Genomic DNA, 18,879 nt, shown 5'->3' with positions numbered 1-18,879 from the left:
CCTTGTGGATCCGCACATGGATGACGTTGTTGAACCATAAGAAGCCCTCCTTTCTCCCTTGTTACTCTTTTGCAATTTCTGTACTTGTAGAAGCTCTTTGGATTCTCCTTCGCCTTAACTGCCAAAATAATCTCGTGTCCCCTTTGTGCCCTCCTGATTTCTCTCTTAACTCTACTCCTACACCCCCTAAACTCTTCAAGAGAAGAGTTCATAGAGAAGGAAATGAAAGACTGCAGAATGCAGTGCTACAGCCACAGCTCGGGTGCACAGAAAGAGCAACTTAATGCGAGGTAGATCCATTGAAAACTCTGATGGCAGCACGGAAGAAGCTGTTCTTGAGTCGGTTGGTACCTGACCTCAGACCTTTGTATCTTTTTCCCCATGGAAAAAGGTGGAAGAGAGAATGTCCGTGGTGCATGAGGTCCTTGATTATTCTGGCTGCTTTGCCGAGGCAGCAAGAAGTGTGGACAGAGTCAGTGGATAAGAGGCTGGTTTGCGTGATGGATTGGGCTATATTCACGAACGTTTGTAATTTTTTGTGGTCTTGGGCACAGTGAGAGACATACCAAGCTGTGATACAACCAGAAAGAATGCTTTCTGTTACATCTGTTAAAGTTGGTAAGAGTCGTAGCTGACATTCCAAATTTTCTTAGTCTTCTGTGTTAGTAGAGATGTTGGTGGGCTTTCTTAACTTTCGTGTCAGCAATGGGGGAACTGTACAAGTTGTTAATGGACACCTAAAATCTTGACGCTCTCGAACCTTGCTACTTCGGTGGATGTCGGAGCCATCGGACGATCGTCATTAAGGCACGCTGCTTGTTTTATCTTTGCTACTGGGATAATGATCGTCTTCTTGAAGCAGATAGGGAACTCAGATTGTTGTAAAGAGAGTTTGAAGATGATTGCAGATACCCCCGCCAGCTGATCCGCACAGGGTGTGAGTGCTTGTCCGGATACCCCATCCGGGCCAGTCGCTTTACATGGGTTGTGTTTCGAACAGGCTGCTCTGACATCTGCAATGGTGACCTCATACACAGCTTCATCCGAGGCTTCCGGGGTGGAGGACATGCTGCCGCTGATTTCATGCTTAACACGGGCATAGAACGCATTGAGCTTATTAGAGACGGGTCCGTTGGAGTTCGCGATTTTACATGCCTTCATCCTGTAGCCTGCTATGTCTTGCAGACTTTGGCATAGTCGATGGGGACCTGTGTGGCGAGGATGGGACAATAGCTTGGTCCGGAACTGGCTTTTTGACATATTTGATGGATCTGTGTAGATCGTATCTGGCTTTCCTATATCGGTCAGATTTGAACGCCTCAGACCGAGACCTCAAAAGCAGTGGATATCCCTGTTCATTCATGGTTTCTCGTTGGGAAACACACACAATATCTTCTTGGGCACACAGTCTTCTACACACTTCCTAATGAAGTCAGTTGCTGCAGTGACGTACTCGTTCAGGCTGGTCACAGAGTTTTTAAATACTGACCAGTCCACGGACTCTCCGCAGTCACGTCGGAGATCTTTCGATTCCTCAGTACAACATTGCATGACTTTATTTGATGGATTCCCCCGCTTTAGTTTCTGCTTGTTAGCCTGTAACAGGAGCACAGTCTTGTGGTCTGATTTGTCGAACTCTCTCTTACCCCAGTTGCATCTTTCCTGATGCAGACGCTCAAAGAACAAAGGCAAAGAAATGGACAGCACAGGAATCGGCCCTTTGACCTAGGGCGGCACGGTAGCACAGTGGTTAGCACTGCTGCTTCACAGCTCCAGGGACCTGGGTTCGATTCGCGGCTTGTGTCACTGTCTGTGTGGAGTTTGCACATTCTCCTCGTGTCTGCGTGGGTTTCCTCCGAGTGCCCCGGTTTCCTCCCACAGTCCAAAGATGTGCTGGTTAGGTTGATTTGCCGTGCTAAAATTGCCCTTAGAATCCTGAGATGCGTAGGTTAGAGGGATGAGTGGGTAAATATGTATGGATATGGGGGCCGGGCCTGGGTGGGACTGTGGTCGGTGCAGACTCGATGGGCCGAATGGCCACTTTCTGTGTTGTAGTGTTTCTATGACTCTCCAAACCTGTGCTGATCATAATGCCTTATTTTAAAATAAAACCTGCTGTGCTTACTCGGTCAGTATTCCTCTTACCTCCTATTAATGCATCAATCCAGATGCCTCTTAAATGTTGCTAATGTGCCTGATTCCACCACTTCCTCTGGCAGCGCATTCCAGGCACCGACACTCTCTGTGTGGAAAACATCCCCCGCACATCTCCCTTAATATTTCATCCTGCATTTGGAACCACTGCCCCCTTGTAACTGAAACTTCCACCCTCAGAGAAAACACTCTGACTATCCACCCTGTCTGTGCCTCCCACAATTTTGTAGACCTCTATCAGGTCTCCCCTCAGCCTTCGTCTTTCCAGTGAAAACAATCCTGATTTATTCAACCTCTCCTCATTGCCAGCGGAGCTGACTTCTCTCTAAGTTAACTTACTGTTATTAACACCATTCCTCTGACAATAACGGCTTGCCCCATCATCACGCCCTCACTCCCGCCCCATCTATCCTTCTGTCTTCCTCTTTTTCACTTTCACTCGCTCAGATTCTTCCTCTCTCACTCTTATCCATTCATTTTCCCAGCCTCGCACCGTTTCTAGATTCAGCCCATCCCACAAGCCGTCCCTCTCGCTCGTGCTCATCTCTCTCGTTCCACATCTGAGCACGTTTCTGAACACTGTATCAGGTGTGGGTCCAGTGTCATTTGGAGCCTGTGCATTGCTCGTCACAGTTAAATCTGTTATTTTACTGCTCTAAGAGGTGATGTGATTGTATCTGCTGCAGGGCCTGAATTTTCTGAGATGTCCCATTGTTTCTTAATATTTTCTCAGTTTGAGAAGCTGCAGTAGATTTCGGGATAAAAAACACATTTCTTTGCAGACTAAATAGTTCCAAATTATTGATCAACAGAATTTTGCAATTTATGCTAAACTCTAACCCACTTAAATCACATCACAGAATGTCCACAGTTAAAGATCACACAGAGAGACACGGTAACAATTGGGACTCAATTACTGAAATGTCACAGTCCAGTAATAGATATCACTGAATCTATCTGAGATCGAGAGGTGGGACTTATGGTGTTTGAGTGGACAGCATCTTTCTACTTGTTATTAGTTGATAAATGTGATCAACAGAATCCAGTGTTTGGAAAGAAGTCAATACTAAAAATAAATATTTTCCATCACTGCACTCAATGTCGTAATCTGTTTGTTCATACATTTTAAAAAAACTTCAAACCAGGTTTCTGACACAATGTCCCTAAGTTGACTTTACAGTTTATAAATCAAAGGCTTTGGAAAAATATAACGTCAGATGTTAAAGTCAGAGAGACTGCCAGCAGCTCGAAGGGACACATCACTTCACACTGAAAATTATGATTCCAATTCGAATAGCTGAGAAAATAATCTACCCAATCATCGCCATTATTGGTGTTCCCGGTGAGTGACTCTAACCATTGAGGTTGTGTAAATCTGTGTGTGAACGGCTCTCTGATTCTAAACTCTGAGTGAAAATGCTCCATGCTGATCTCGTGGTCACTGTTATAATGACACCACGTCGACGATGTAATTTACTTAAATCAAATGGCTTGAAATATCTCTGTGGTTTTAATCCTTTTCATCAACTGACAATGAGCCTCTGTATGTTATTCACGGGCTCACTACTCAATGAAGTTAATGTATGAGGAGTGAACTACTCAATCTTATCTATTGTAAGATTGGACCTCAGTGAAGGTGATCTCTCTGAAATAATGTTCAGTGGGAGTAAGATATAATGGAAATTTGAGTGTGGGTCACTAACCAGAGTGGAATACCTGACACCCAGTGAACAAGTATTGCAGGGTATATTTGTCAGTGTAAAATTGAACTGATTGTGGTTCTTTCACCTGAGTGGAATATCTGATCGAAGTCTCCATTAATATCTGGCACTATCTGTCCACGTAGAATTGTATTGTGTTTAGGAAAAGAATTGCAATGAAATAAGTTGTTTCAATTTTAAATATATCCTTTTTTAATTTGGTGAGTGAGATGTCCATTCTGTGGAGCTGCCTCAGTCTTTTATCTTTGGAATATGTTGAAAACAGGAAGAGTTTGGCTTTGTTTGGTGGTCAGTGGATGATGTGAAATTTCTCCATATCTCGGCTTTGTATTGAAAATAAAGAGGTTTCAGCGACTTCCTGATATTTAAACAAACCAATTACAAACCGTGCAGTATTCAGTGATTGTGAAACATTTTGTGAATTGTTCACATTTCCATTAAGCTATAAATGAACTCCAATGGGTTTTTGTCTGGGTTGTTGTGGTTCTGTCTAAACTGTGTTGCTTCTGAAAGCGATTTGTGAATCTGATCACCTGAAGCCCTGAACTCCTCGAAAACATTCAGATATTTGATTTCTACAGAGTGATTGGGAAACATATTGTTCTGATCAGAATGAAGAACCTGACACTGAGCTGTGGTGAAATTAATTTCCAAATCCAGTACCCAATTTGCAAGTTTACAATTTATTATTAATGTGTTATTGTTTTGAGTTGTATTCTTCCACTCTGCTCATTCTCATTCTCAGTTTGGATTGGATGGTAAATTTTGAAACTATAATTTTGCTTCCCTATTCTATTTTGTTGATGTAAATGGTGAAGGAGAGTGATCCCAGCGCTGATCCTCGTGGAAAACCACTTCCCACCTTCCAGCAATCAGAGTAAATCCCTTTAACTCCCACTGCCTGTGTTGTGTCTTTGTAACCAGCTTCTAGTCATTCTGCTGCTGGTCCTCTAACTCCACTTGCTCTGAGTTTACTGAAGTCTGTTAACTTACTGAAGGTATCTCGAAACGCCATGTGTCGGACATCGACCAGATCATTCCTGATAATTGTGAAAATTATTCAATGGAATCTGTCAAGAATGATCTTAATTTTGGAATATGTGCTGAATGCTCTTTATCACAGCCTGTTTTACTTGCATATTTGTTTCACTCTTTTGAAGTTAGTTCATTTATTTTTTTTATGTTGAGGTTGTGACTGAACAACTACTCTTTGGATTTTTAAAAATTTAATTTTCTGTTTAAACTCAAGAAAGAACATAAACCTTCTATTGTTTTCCGTTCCAGTGGGTAACATCTGATGATCAGCTGCTTAAGAAGGCAGATCTGACAATTTTCTTTATTAGCTGATGTATCGAAGATCGGAGCAGGGAGGTCATGATGGAGATGTATGAAACACTCATTTGTCTTCAGCTCGAGGACTGTGAGGAGTTCTGGTGACCTCACTCGACGGAGGATGTGATTGCTCTGGAAGGAACGCAAAGGAGATTCACCAGGATGTTACCCAGGCAGCAGTGTTTCTGCAGTGAAGACAGGCTGGTTAGGCTGGGGTTGCTTTCCACAGAACAGTGAAGGCGGAGTGCGGACATCATTGAGGTGTTCACAATTATGAGGGACAACGATAGGATAGTTGAGAAGAAACTTCTTCCACTGAGCAGAGGGGTCAATGTCCAAGGTGTGTAGACTAAGGTCAGCAGCAGGAGGGTTAGAGGGTTTCTGAGGAAAATAAAATGTTCCTGTGTCATTTCAGAAATGCTGCTGGTCATCCTGCACAGCAAGATAGAACATAGAACAGTACAGCACAGAACAGGCCTTTCGACCCACGATGTTGTGCCGAGCTTTATCTGAAACCAAGATCAAGCTATCCCACTCCCTATCATCCTGGTGTGCCCCCATGTGCTTTTTCCAATAACCGCTTAAATGTTCCAAAAGTGTCTGACTCCACTATCACTGCAGGCAGTCCATTGTACACCCCAACCACTCACTGCGTAAAGAACCTACCTCTGATATACTTCCGATATCTCCCACCACGAACCCTATAGTTATGCCCTCTTGTGATAGCTCCATCCACCCGAGGAAATAGTCTTTGAACGTTCACTCTATCTATACCCTTCATCATTTTATAAACTTCTATTAAGTCTCCCCTCAGCCTCCTCCGCTCCAGGGAGAACAGCCCGAGCTCCCACAAACTTTCCTCATAAGACCGACCCTCCAAACCAGGCAGCATCCTGGTAAATCTCCCCTGCACTCTTTCCAAAGCTTCCACATCCTTCTTATCGTGAGGTGACCAGAACTGCACACAATATTCCAAATGTGGTCTCACCAATGTCCTGTACAGTTGCAGCATAACCCCACGGCTCTTAAACTCCATCCCCCTGTTAATAAAAAGCTAACACACTATAGGCCTTCTTCACAGCTCTATCCACTTGAGTGGCAACCTTTAGAGATCTGTGGATATGGACCCCAAGATATCTCTGTTCCTCCACAGTCTTCAGAACCCTACCTTTGACCCTGTAATCCACATTTAAATTAGTCCTACCAAAATGAATCACCTCACATTTATCAGGGTTAAACTCCATTTGCCATTTTTCAGCCCAGCTTTGCATCCTATCTCTGTCTCTTTGCAGCCTACAACAGCCCTCCACCTCATCCACTACTCCACAAATCTTGGGGTCATCAGCAAATTTACTGATCCACCCTTCAGCCCACTCCTCCAAGTCATTAATAAAAATCACAAAGAGCAGAGGACCAAGCATTGATCCGTGCGGCACTCCGCTAGCAACCTGCCTCCAATCCGAAAAATTTCCATCGACCAACACCCTCTGTCTTCGATCAGACAGCCAGTTTCCTATCCAATCGGCCAACTTTCCCTCTATCCCACACCTCCTCACTTTCATCATAAGCCGACCATGGGGGACCTTATCAAATGCCTTACTAAAATCCATGTATATGACATCAACTGCTCTACCTTCATCAACACACTTATTTACCTCCTCAAAAAATTCAATCAAATTTGTGAGGCACGACTTGCCCTTCACGTATCCGTGCTGACTATCCCGATTAATCCGCATCTTTCTAAATGGTCGTAAATCCCATCTCTAAGGACCTTTTCCATCAATTTACCAACCACCGAAGTAAGACTGACCGGTCTATAATTACCAGGGTCGTTCTATTCCCCTTTTTAAACAGAGGAACAACATTCGCCATTCTCCAGTCCTCTGGCACCATCCCCGTGGATAGCGAGGACCCAAAGATCAAAGGCAAAGGCTCTGCAAACTCATCCCTTGCCTCCCAAAGAATCCTAGGATACATTTCATCAGGCCCAGCACTTATCGACCTTCAGTGTATTCAAAACTGCCAAGACATCCTCCCTCCGAACATTTATTTCCTCCAGCCTATTAGCCTGTAACACCTTCTCTTCCTCAAAAACATGGCCACTCTCCTTGTTGAACACTGAATAAAAGTATTCATTCATCACCTCGCCTATCTTTACTGACTCCATACATAAGTTCCCACTACTGTCCTTGACCGGCCCTAACCTCACAATCACAATGCAATATGGGAGCAGCCAGACTTATAACACAATTGTAGGTGTAACTTGGTGAAAAGCTAAAACACATCATCACAGATTCACCCTCAGTAACGCAATCACTGTTTACAAATCCATCCTTTTGCGAGGAGCAAGGGATTGATTAAGGAAAGAAAAATAGGGGATGAAAGTAATCTACCGTGGAACATGACAACTGACTTCAAAAAATATCTATCGGTATGTAACGAGAAACAGATTGACAAACTAGGACCTTTGCAGTCAGAAATGGGAGATACTCTAATGGGGACAAAGTAATAGCTGAGGAATTAAATTGAAGATTGCTTCGATCGTCAGAAAAGAAGACATGAATAGCATGCCAAAAGTTCTGAGAGGAACAAGTTTTAGAGAGAAGCTGAAGGAAATTTGAATTTGTAGAGAAATGGCTTTGGGGAAAATGATGGGATTGAAGGTGGATAAATCTCGAGGTCCTGATAATCTTCATCCCAGGGTACTTAAGGAAGTCTTCCTGGGAATAAGAGGTCCAATGGTGGTTATTTTCCAATTTTATTGGACTCTGGGCTGGTACCTACAGATTGGAGGGTAGCGAATGCAAGCCCGGTATTCAGACAGGACTGGAGAGAGAAAACAGTCAACTGTAGACCAGTGAGCCTAACGTCGGTGCTGGGGAAGTTGCAAGAGTCAAATTTCAAGGATTTGATAACTCGGCATTTGGAAAGCAGTGCCATAATCAGAGAAAGGCAGCATGGAATTACGAAAGGGAAATCATGATTGGAATATCTTGGAATTGTTTGAGGGTGGAACTAGTAGAGTTGACCGAGGGGAACCAGTGGATGTGGTTTATTTAGTCTTCCAGAAGGGTTACTGAATGCATCATTTCCAATTTTGCAGATGATACAAAGCTGGGTGGGAGGGTGAGCTGTGAGGAGGATGCAGAGAATATTCAGCGTGATTTGGACAGGCTGAGGGTGTGGTCATACGCATGGCAGATGCAGTTTAATGTGGATCACTGTGAGGATGTCCACTTTGGCTGGAATATTAGGAAGACAAGTTAATACTTGAATGGGTGTAAATTGTGTGGTGGATACTCATCAAAACCTTGGTGTCATCATGGATCATTCACTGCACGGAGCTCGGCAGGTAAACATAGAAACATAGAAAAACTACAACACAAACAGGCCCTTCGGCCCACAAGTTGTGCCGAACACATCCCTACCTTCTCGACCTACCTATAACCCTCCATCCTATTAAGCTCCATGTACTCAACCAGGAGTCTCTTAACTGAACCGATTGAATTCGCCTCCACTCCCACTGACGGTAGTCGATTCCACTCGCCCAACACCCTCTGTGTGAAAAACTTAACCCGAACATCTCCCCTGTACCTACCCCCCATCACCTTAAACCTGTGTCCTCTCGTAGCAGACATCTCCACCCTGGGAAAAAGCCTCTGAGAGCCCACACGATCTCTGCCTCTCAACATCTTGTACACCTCTAATAGGTCTCCTCTCATCCTTCGTCTCTCCAAGGAGAAAAGAATGAGCTCCTCAGCCTATCCTCATAAGGAATGCCACTCAATCCAGGCAACATCCTTGTAAATGTCCTCTGCACACTTTCAAGCTTTTTCACATCCTTCCTATAGTGAGGCGACCAGAACTGAGCACAGTACTCCAAGTGGGGTCTGACGAGGGTCTTATATCGCTGCATCATTATCCCCGGACTCCTAAACTCAGTCCCTCGATTGAAAAGGCCTGCACACCATACGCCTTCTTAACCACCTCCTCCACCTTCGGGGCTGATTTTAGAGTCCTATGGACCCGGACCCCAAGGTCCTTCTGATCCTCTACAGTACTAAGAGTCTTTCCCTTTATATTGTGCTCCATTCTCCCATTTGTCCTCCCAAAATGGACCACAACGCATTTATCTGGGTTGAAGTCCATCTGCCACTTGTCCGCCCAGTCTTGCATCCTATCTATGTCCCTCTGTAACTTCTGACATCCCTCCAGACTATCCACAACCCCACCAACCTTCGTGTCGTCGGCAAACTTACCAACCCATCCCTCCGCTTCCTCATCCAGGTCATTTATGAAAATGACAAACAGCAAGGGTCCCAGAACACATCCCTGGCGCACACCACTGGTGACCAACCTCCATTTAGAAAAAGACCCAACCAGAACCTCTCTCTGCCTCCTTTGGCAAACCAGTTCTGGATCCACCGGGAAGCAGCCCCTTGGATCCCATGCCCTCTCTCTTTTTTGAGAAGACTTGCATGGGGGACCTTATCGAACGCTGTTCACAGTCACAGGTCCAGCAGGCAGGAATGAAGCCAAATGGACTGCTGGTTTTCATCGCGACAGGTTTTCTTTATCGGGATAAGGATTACTTGCTGCAGTTGGAACAAGTATTGGAGAGGCCACTCCTGGAGTTTTCTTTCGACAGTTCTAATGTCCTTACCAGAGGAAGTATGTCCTTACTATAGAAGATGTCCAGTAACGGTTTTCCAGGCTGATTCCTGGGATAACAGGTCTGTCATATGAGGAGAGGCTAAGTCGGTTAGGAATATATTCACTGGAGTTCAGAATAATGAGGGGATCTCATAGAAACTTATGACATTCATAGAATTCATAGAAGCCCGACAGTACAGAAATAGACCATTCGGCCCATCGAGTCTGCACCGACCACAATCCCACCCATGTCCTACCCCCATATTCCTACATATTTTACCCACCAATCCCTCTAACCTACGCATCTCACTAAGGGGCAATTTTAGCATTGCCAATCAACCTAGAACCATAGAACCATAGAAAATTACAGCTCAGAAACAGGCCTTTTGGCCCTTCATGTCTGTGCCGAACCATTTTATGCCTAGTCCCACTGACCTGCACTTGGACCATATCCCTCCACACCCCTCTCATCCATGAACCCGTCCAAGTGTTTCTTCAATGTTAAAAGCATTTACCACTTTATCCGGCAGCTCATTCCACACTCCCACCACTCTCTGCGTGAAGAAGCCCCCCCTAATATTCCCTTTAAACTTTTCTCCTTTCACCCTTAACCCATGCCCTCTGGCTTTTTTCTCCCCGAGCCTCAGCGGAAAAAGCCTGCTTGCATTCACTCTATCTATACCCATCAAAATCTTCTACACGTCTATCAATCTCTCCTCAATCTTCTACGCTCCAGGGAATAAAGTCCCAACCTATTCAATCTCTCTCTGTAACTCAGCTTCTCAAGTCCCGGCAACATCCTTGTGAACCTTCTCTGCACTCTTTCAATCTTATTTACATCCTTCCTGTAACTAGGTGACCAAAACTGTACACAATACTCCAAATTCGGCCTCACCAATGCCTTATAAACATTACCATAACACTCCAACTTTTATACTCGATACTCCGATTTATAAAGGCCAATGTACCAAAGGCACTCTTTACGATCCTATCCACCTGTGACCTCACTTTGAGGGAATTCTGTACCTGTATTCCCAGATCCCTCTGTTCAACTGCACTCTTCAGAGTCCTACCATTTACCCTGTACGTTCTTCTTTGGTTTGTCCTTCCAAAGTGCAATATCTCACACTTGTCTGCGTTAAATTCCATTTGCCATTTTTCAGCCCATTTTTCTAGTTGGTCCAAATCCCTCTGCAAGCTTTGAAAACCTTCTTCACTGTCCACTACAGCTCCAATCTTTGTATCATCAGCAAACTTGCTGATCCAATTTACCATATTATCATCCAGATCATTGATATAGATGACAAACAACAAAGGACCCAACACCGATCCCTGCGGCACACCACTAGTCACAGGCCTCCACTCAGAGAAGCAATCCTCCACAACCACTCTCTGGCTTCTTCCATTGAGCCAGTGTCTTATCCAATTTACTACCTCCCCATGTATACCTAGCGACTGAACCTTCCTAACTAACCTCCCATGAGGGACCTTGTCAAAGGTCTTGCTGAAACCCGCACATCTTTGGACTGTGGGAGGAAACCGGAGCACCCGGAGGAAACCCACGCAGACACGAGGAGAATGTACAAACTCCACACAGTGACCCAAGCCGGGAATCGAACCCAGGTCCCTGGAGCTGCGAAGCAGCAGTGCTAACCACTGTGCTATCATGCCGCCCATGCCGCCCAACATTCTAACAAGATTAGGCAGGGTCGATTCAGAAAGAATCTTACCGATGGTGGGCGGCCCTGAACTGGCTGTCATACTTTGAGGATAAGGGGCAAATCTTTTTAGAACTGAGGTGAGGAGAAATTTCTTCAGTCAGAGGGTGGTGAATGTGTGGAATTCACAGGCGTTTTGTGATTTCAAGAAGAAATTAGATATAGCTCTCGGGGCTAAAGTGATCATGGAATTGGGGAGGGGCGGGGGGGGGGAAGGAGGAAATCAAGTAATTACATTTGATAATTAGCCACGATAAAAATGAATGGTGGAGATGAGGACCCCATAAACACATTCCCCTCAACACCCCTACAGCGGCAATTTATCTTCTCACCTCTCCCTGTCTCTCGGGCTTCTTTCTCTCTCTCTGTTTTACACCCTCCCTATTTTCCACCTCTCTCCCTCACTGTAATAAAATCTAATGAGAACGTTGGGTGAGAGAGTTGGAAAACCGATAATTACATCCTGAGTGAAATGAATTAAATTGCCTGCTGCAGGTTTATTTAACCAGTGATGTCATCCAATTAAACACACAAACATTTCGGAATGAAGCGAATGGAAAAGGCATCCTGAGGGCCCAGAAATTCGGCCTTGAATTGAGGCCTAGTCACAGAGGATGCATTAAACCTTGGGGACAAAAAACAGGATTCTCCCCACCCCAGGGAAACATAACTGTCCTTTCCAGCCCCAAAGCTCCCCACACACGGATGGAAGGGACGAGAGGAAAAGAGAAACACTGTTCCCCACACTCTGTCCCGTCCGCACTCCCCTCATATACCCCACAACAACAAAACAACCGCAAATCACAATGGGATTTTATTTTACATTAATTACAAGATGCAACATTGAAGCGAATGGATGGACAGAGAGAGGAAAGGTTGTAATGACAGAGGCCGAGATATTCAACCACCTTCCCTTCCCATTCCGCCCTAAAATTAATAATCCTCCAAACCCCACCATCCTGTCTAAAAACACAAACAGGACACAGGGATTGAGAACAATTCTTTATCAAGGCCAGGGGTTTGATTTTTATCCCCTCCACCCTCCCATGTGCTTTATCGTCACTGAGCTAATTTGCCTTTTAAGTTGTGTGGTTACCATTTGCAGTTCTGTCTATGCTGCAGGTCATTGATGCACAGCACGACCCCATGAGCAGCAATGTTTCCACAACACCCAACCTAGTCAGTAAGTGGCTAAAACATCAACTGGGAAGAAGCTGTTCATTTCCTCAGGATACATTTCAAAACAGACTGTCTCAGGATTGGAGTGTTTGAACATCACGCCTTCTGGAAAGATGTGACAGGGACATCAGCTGTTACTGCACACAGGAAAGCCTCTGCCCCCAAATCCTGTGCCATTTTCCCTCCATCCGAACTCCACAATGTTCAGCTCTCTCTCCCCCTGTTTAACCTGATCCTCCCGTTTCTCACTCACTCTGTAACATTAGCCCTTCCTCAGCCTGTCCCCCAACTCTTTCACTTCCTCCCGCACAAGCCACAGAATGGAGATCCAGAGACACAGATAGAGAGGCAGTGTCTTGAGACAGAGGTTGATGCCCTTTTAACAAGCCACGCCGAATTCCCCAAAGAGGAACACATTGCTTTGTAATGTGTGAACGGTGTGTGGGAAGGTGTGAACTGTTCTTCATTAACATTTAGTGGTGAACTAACAGAAATATCTGACACTCACTTTAAGTGAACAATGAACAATTTAATTATTTAACCAACAGGGAACTTTAGTTCAAGAAGGCGAAGGCTACTGGGGAGAGTTTAAACGAGATAGGTTGGGGGGAGGGGATCGAGGCGAGGTGACTGGGAGCGAGGAAGTTAGCTGGTAAACAGAGAAGGGTTATAGACGGTGCAAGAGGGAGGATGGACGGGGATAGAGAAGGGGAGAGAAGGGGAGAGCTCAGACCAAAGGATTGATGCGGCACGGTAGCACAGTGGTTAGCACTGCTGCTTCACAGCTCCAGGGTCCTGGGTTCGATTCCCGGCTCAGGTCACTGTCTGTGTGGAGTTTGCACATTCTCCTCGTGTCTGCGTGGGTTTCCTCCGGGTGCTCCGGTTTCCTCCCACAGTCCAAAGATGTGCGGGTTAGGTTGATTGGCCAGGTTAAAAATTGCCCCTTAGAGTCCTGGGATGTGTAGGTTAGAGGGATTAGCGGGTAAATATGTGGGGGTAGGGCCTGGGTGGGATTGTGGTCGGTGCAGACTCGATGGGCCGAATGGCCTCCTTCTGCACTGTAGGGTTTCTATGATTTCTATGATTTCTATGAGATGTGTTTACTTTAATGCCATGAGTATAGTGAATAAAGGGGATGAGCTCAGAGCGTGGATTGATGCCTGGAAGTGTGATGTGGTGGCCATTACAGAGACTTGGATGTCTCAGGGGCAGGACTGGATACCCCAGGTGCCGGGATTCAGATGTTTCAGGAAGGACATGGAGGGAGGCAAGAGAGGGGGTGGAGTGGCACTGCTGATCAGGGACAGTGTCACAGCTGGAGAGAGGGTGTATGCTGTGGAGGGATTGTCCACAGAGTCTCTGTGGGTAGAAGTTTCGAGAGGGAAGGGGTCGATCACTTTGCTGGGAGTTTTCTATACGCCGCCCAATAGTGACAGGGAGGTGGAGGAGCAGATAGGGAAACATATCCTGGAGAGTTGCAATAATAGCAGAGTTGTTCTGATGGGAGACTTTAATTTCCCAAACATAGATTGGAATATCCCGAGGGTAAGGGGATTGGATGGGGAGGAGTTCGTTCGGTATGTTGAGGAGGGTTTCGTGACACAGCATGTGGACAAGCCTACAAGAGGAGAGGTGTTTGTCAAAGTCCCTCATGGTAGGCTGGTGCAAAAGCTTGGGTCTCATGGGATAAAGGGGGAGGTGGCTCGCTTGGTGGAGAACTAGTTTGGTCACGGAAGACAGAGGGTGGTAGTGGAAAGGTCATGTTCCGGCTGGAGGCCTGTGACTAGTGGTGATCCGTCGGGTTCAGTATTGGGACCTCTGCTGTTTGTGATTTATATAAACGATCTGGAAGAAGGTGTAACTGGGGTGATCAGTAAGTTTGCGGACGACACAAAATTGGCAGAAGTTGCAGATAGTGAGGAGCAATGTCAGAGGCCACAGAACGATCTGGATAGGCTGGAAATTTGGGCAAAGAAGTGGCAGATGGAGTTCAATCCTGATCAATGCGAAGTGATGCATTTTGGTAGAAATAATGTAGGGAGGAGCTGTACGATAAATGGCAGAAACATAAAGGGTGTAAATACGCAGAGGGACCTGGGTCTGCAAGTCCACAGATCCTTGAAGGTGAATTCACTGGTGGAGAAGGTGGTGAAGAAGGCATATGGCATGCTTGCCTTTATAGGACGGGGCATAGAGTATAAAAGTTGGGGTCTGATGTTGCAGATGTATAGAACTTTGGTTCGGCCGCATTTGGAATACTGCGTCCAGTTCTTGTTGCCACACTACCAGAAGGACGTGGAGGCTTTGGAGAGAGTACAGAGGAGGTTTACCAGGATGTTGCCTGGTATGGAGGGGCTTAGTTATGAGGAGAGATTGGGTAAACTGGGGTTGTTCTCCCTGGAAAGACGGAGGATGAGGGGAGACTTAATAGAGGTGTATAAAATTATGGAAGGCATAGATAGGGTGAACGGTGGGAAGCTTTTCCCCAGGTCGGTGGTGACATTCACGAGGGGTCATAGGTTCAAGGTGAAGGGGGGGAGGTTTAACACAGATATCAGAAGGACATATTTAAAAACAGAGGGTGGTGAGGGCCTGGAATGCGCTGCCAGGCAAGGTGGTGGAGGCGGACACACTGGGAACGTTTAACACTTATCTCGATAGCCATATGAACGGAGTGGGAATGGAGGGTTACAAAAGAATGGTCCAGTTTGGACCAGGGAGCAACACGGGCTTGGAGGACCGAAGGGCCTGTTCCTGTGCTGTATTGTTCTTTGTTCTTTGTTCGTTGTATTACATCTGGTACTGACCAATGAGACTGGCCAGGTGTCAGATCTCTCAGTGGGAGAGCATCTTGGGGATAGCGATCATAACTCTATCTCCTTTATGCTTACATTGGAAAAAGAGAGGATCAATCAAGCTAGAAAAGCGTTTATATTGAGTAAGGGGAAAGATGAAGACATAAGGCAGCAAATTAGAGGAGTAAATTGGAACGAGGTGTTCTCGGGGAAATCTCCTGAAGAGAGGTGGCAATTTTTCAAGGAATGTCTGCCCAGGGTTCTACAGGACAATGTTCCGAGCAGACAGGGAGGAGTTAGTAGGTTAAAGGAACCGTGGTGCACAAAAGCTGTGCGGGACCTAGTCGAGAAGAAAAGGAAAGCGTACAAAAGGTTCAGAGAGCTTGGCGAAGATAGGGATCTAAATGAGTATACGGCTTGTAGGAAGGGAGTAAAGAAGGAAATTAGGAGTGCCAGAAGGGGTCACGAGAAGGCCTTGGTAGGTAGGATTAAGGAAAACCCTAAGGCGTTCTATAAATATGTAAAGAGTAAAAGGATGAGACATGAAGGAATAGGGCCTATAAAAGGTGAAGGCGGGAAAATCAGTAGGAAACCATTAAAAATGGCAGAGGTGCTGAATGAGTATTTTGCCTCGGTTTTCACAGAGGAGAAGGACATGGGTGGATGTTCTGCGGGCGTGCGGTGGACTGAGAATATTGTGTATGTTGACTTTAAGAAAGAGTTTGTGGTGGAATCTTTGAATGGCATCAAGATAGATAAGTCGCCGGGTCCGGATGGGATGTACCCCAGGTTACTGTGGGAGGCGAGGGAAGAGATTGCAGAGCCTCTGGCGATGATCTTTGCGTCATCGATGGAGACGGGAGAAGTGCCGGAGGATTGGAGGATTGCAGGTGTGGTTCCTATTTTCAAGAAGGGGAATAGGGATAGCCCAGGAAATTACCGACCGGTGAGTCTAACCTCAGTGGTTGGTAAGCTGATGGAGATGATCCTGAGGGACAAGATTTATGAGCATTTCGAGAGGTTTAGCATGCTCAAGAATACTCAGCATGGCTTTGTCAGAGGCAAATCGTGCCTTACGAGCCTGGTGGAGTTCTTCGAAAATGTGACTAAACACATTGACGAAGGGAAAGCGGTAGATGTGGTTGACATGGATTTCAGCAAGGCGTTTGATAAGGTCTCCCATGCAAGGCTTCTAGAAAAAGTGAGAGGGCATGGGATTCAAGGGGCTGGGCCCTGTGGATCCAGAACTGGCTTGCCCAAAGGAGGCAGAGAGTGTGTATAGTGGGTCTTTTTCTAATTGGAGATCGGTCACCAGTGGTGTGCCCCAGGGATCTCCCAGCGATCTGTTCTGGGACCCTTGCTGTTTGTCATTTTCATAAATGACCTGGATGAGGAAGTGGAGGGATGGGTTGGTAAGTTTGCCAACGACACGAAGTTTGGTGGGGTTGTGGATAGTCTGGAGGGATATCAGAAGTTACAGAGGGACATAGATAGGATGCAAGACTGGGCGGACAAGTGGCAGATGGACCTCAACCCAGATAAATGCGTTGTGGTCCATTTTGGCAGGTCGAATGGGATGAAGGAGTACAATATAAAGGGAAATACTCTTGGTACGGTGGACGATCAGAAGTACCTTGGGGTCTGGGTCCGTAGGACTCTAAAATCGGCCCCGCAGGTGGAGGAGGTGGTTAAGAAGGCGTATGTTGTGCTGGCCTTTATCAATCGAGGGATTGAGTTTAGGAGTCTGGGGATAATGATGCAGCTGTATAAGACCCTCGTCAGACCCCACTTGGGGTACTGTGCTCAGTTCTGGTCGCCTCATTACAGGAAGGATGTGGAAAAGATTGAAAGGGTGCAGAGGCGATTTACAAGGATGTTGCCTGGATTGAGTGGCATGCTTTATGAGGATAGGCTGAGGGAGCTCAGTCTTTTCTCCATGGAGAGACGTCGGATGAGACGGGACCAAATAGAGGTATATAAGATGTTGAGAGGCATAGATCGGGTGGACTCTCAGAGACTTTTTCCCAGGGTGGAAATGGCTGCTGCGAAAGGACACAGGTTTAAGCTGCTGGGGGGTAGGTACAGGGGAAATGTTAGGGGGAAGTTTTTCACACAGAGGGTGGTGGGCGAGTGGAATCGGTTGCCGTCATTGGTGGTGGAGGCAAACTCAATACGGTCTTTCAAGAGACTCCTGGATGAGTACATGGGACTTAATAGGATGGAGGGTTATGGGTCGGCCTAAAAGGTCAGGATATGTTCGGCACAACTTGTGGGGCCGAAGGACCTGTTTTGTGTTGTAGTTTTCTATGTTTCTATGTTTCTAAGTAGCATTGTGATTGAAGTAAGATTCTACTGGAATGCTGTTCAAATACACACAAGGACATTCATTAACAGAAAAAAAAGAAAAATATTTAGTCACTCGCAAAAATGCATCCAACCAGATTCTGTGGCTTTGGAAAACCTTTGGCGATCGTTGAGGTGTGGGATGGAAGGAAATTTGGCCGAATGGATAAGTAACTGGCGATCTCAAAGAAGACAGAGGGTGGTGGTGGATAGAAAATTTTCGGATTGGAGGCAGGTTGCTAGCGGAGTGCCACAGGGATCAGTGCTGGGTCCTCTGCTATTTGTGATTTTTATCAATGACTTGGAGGAGGGGGCTGAAGGGTGGATCAGTAAATTTGCTGATGACACCAAGATTGCTGGAGTAGTGGAGGAGGTGGAGGGCTGTTGTAGGCTGCAAAGAGACATTGATAGGATACAACGCTGGGCCAAAAAATGGCAGATGGAGTTTCACCAGGATAGGTGCGAGGTGATTCATTTTGGTAGGACAAATTTGAATGCGGATTACAGGGTCAACGGTAGGGTTCTGAGGAATGTGGAGGAACAGAGAGATCTTGAACTTCATATCCACTGATCTCTAAAGTTTGCCACTCAAGTGGAAGGAGCCGTGAAGAAGGCCTGTTGTGTGTTAGCGTTTATTAACAGGAGGTTTGGGTTTAAGAGCCATGGGGTTATGCTGCAATTATACAGGACCTTGGTGAGACCATATTTGGAATATTGTGTGCAGTTCTGGACGCCTCACTATGGGAAGGATGTGGAAGCATTGGAGGGAGTGCAGAGGAGATTTACCAGGATGCTGCCTGGTTTGGAGGGTAGGTCTTATGAGGAGAGGTTGAGGGTGCTGGGGCGTTTCTCTTTGGAGCGGAGGAGGATGAGGGGCAGCTTAGTCGAGGTTTATAAGATGATGAGGGGGATAGATAGAGTGAACGTTCAGAGACTATTTCCTCGGCTGGATGTAACTGTTACTATGGGGATTAACTATAAGGT

General features: G+C 45.9%; 1 pseudogene; it reads right to left on the bottom strand.

The window, feature by feature from the left end:
• Positions 1 to 9,715: 9,715 nt before the first annotated feature.
• LOC144484364 (SWI/SNF-related matrix-associated actin-dependent regulator of chromatin subfamily A member 5-like) overlaps positions 9,716 to 18,879 on the bottom strand; it is a 35,249-nt pseudogene continuing 26,085 nt past the window's right edge.

The sequence above is a fragment of the Mustelus asterias genome, unplaced genomic scaffold (assembly GCF_964213995.1).
Source record: "Mustelus asterias unplaced genomic scaffold, sMusAst1.hap1.1 HAP1_SCAFFOLD_101, whole genome shotgun sequence".
In the NCBI taxonomy this organism is placed as follows: Eukaryota; Metazoa; Chordata; class Chondrichthyes; order Carcharhiniformes; family Triakidae; genus Mustelus; species Mustelus asterias.
The sequence above is the reverse complement of the archived record's forward strand: the minus strand, read 5'-3'. Positions and strand labels throughout refer to the sequence as shown.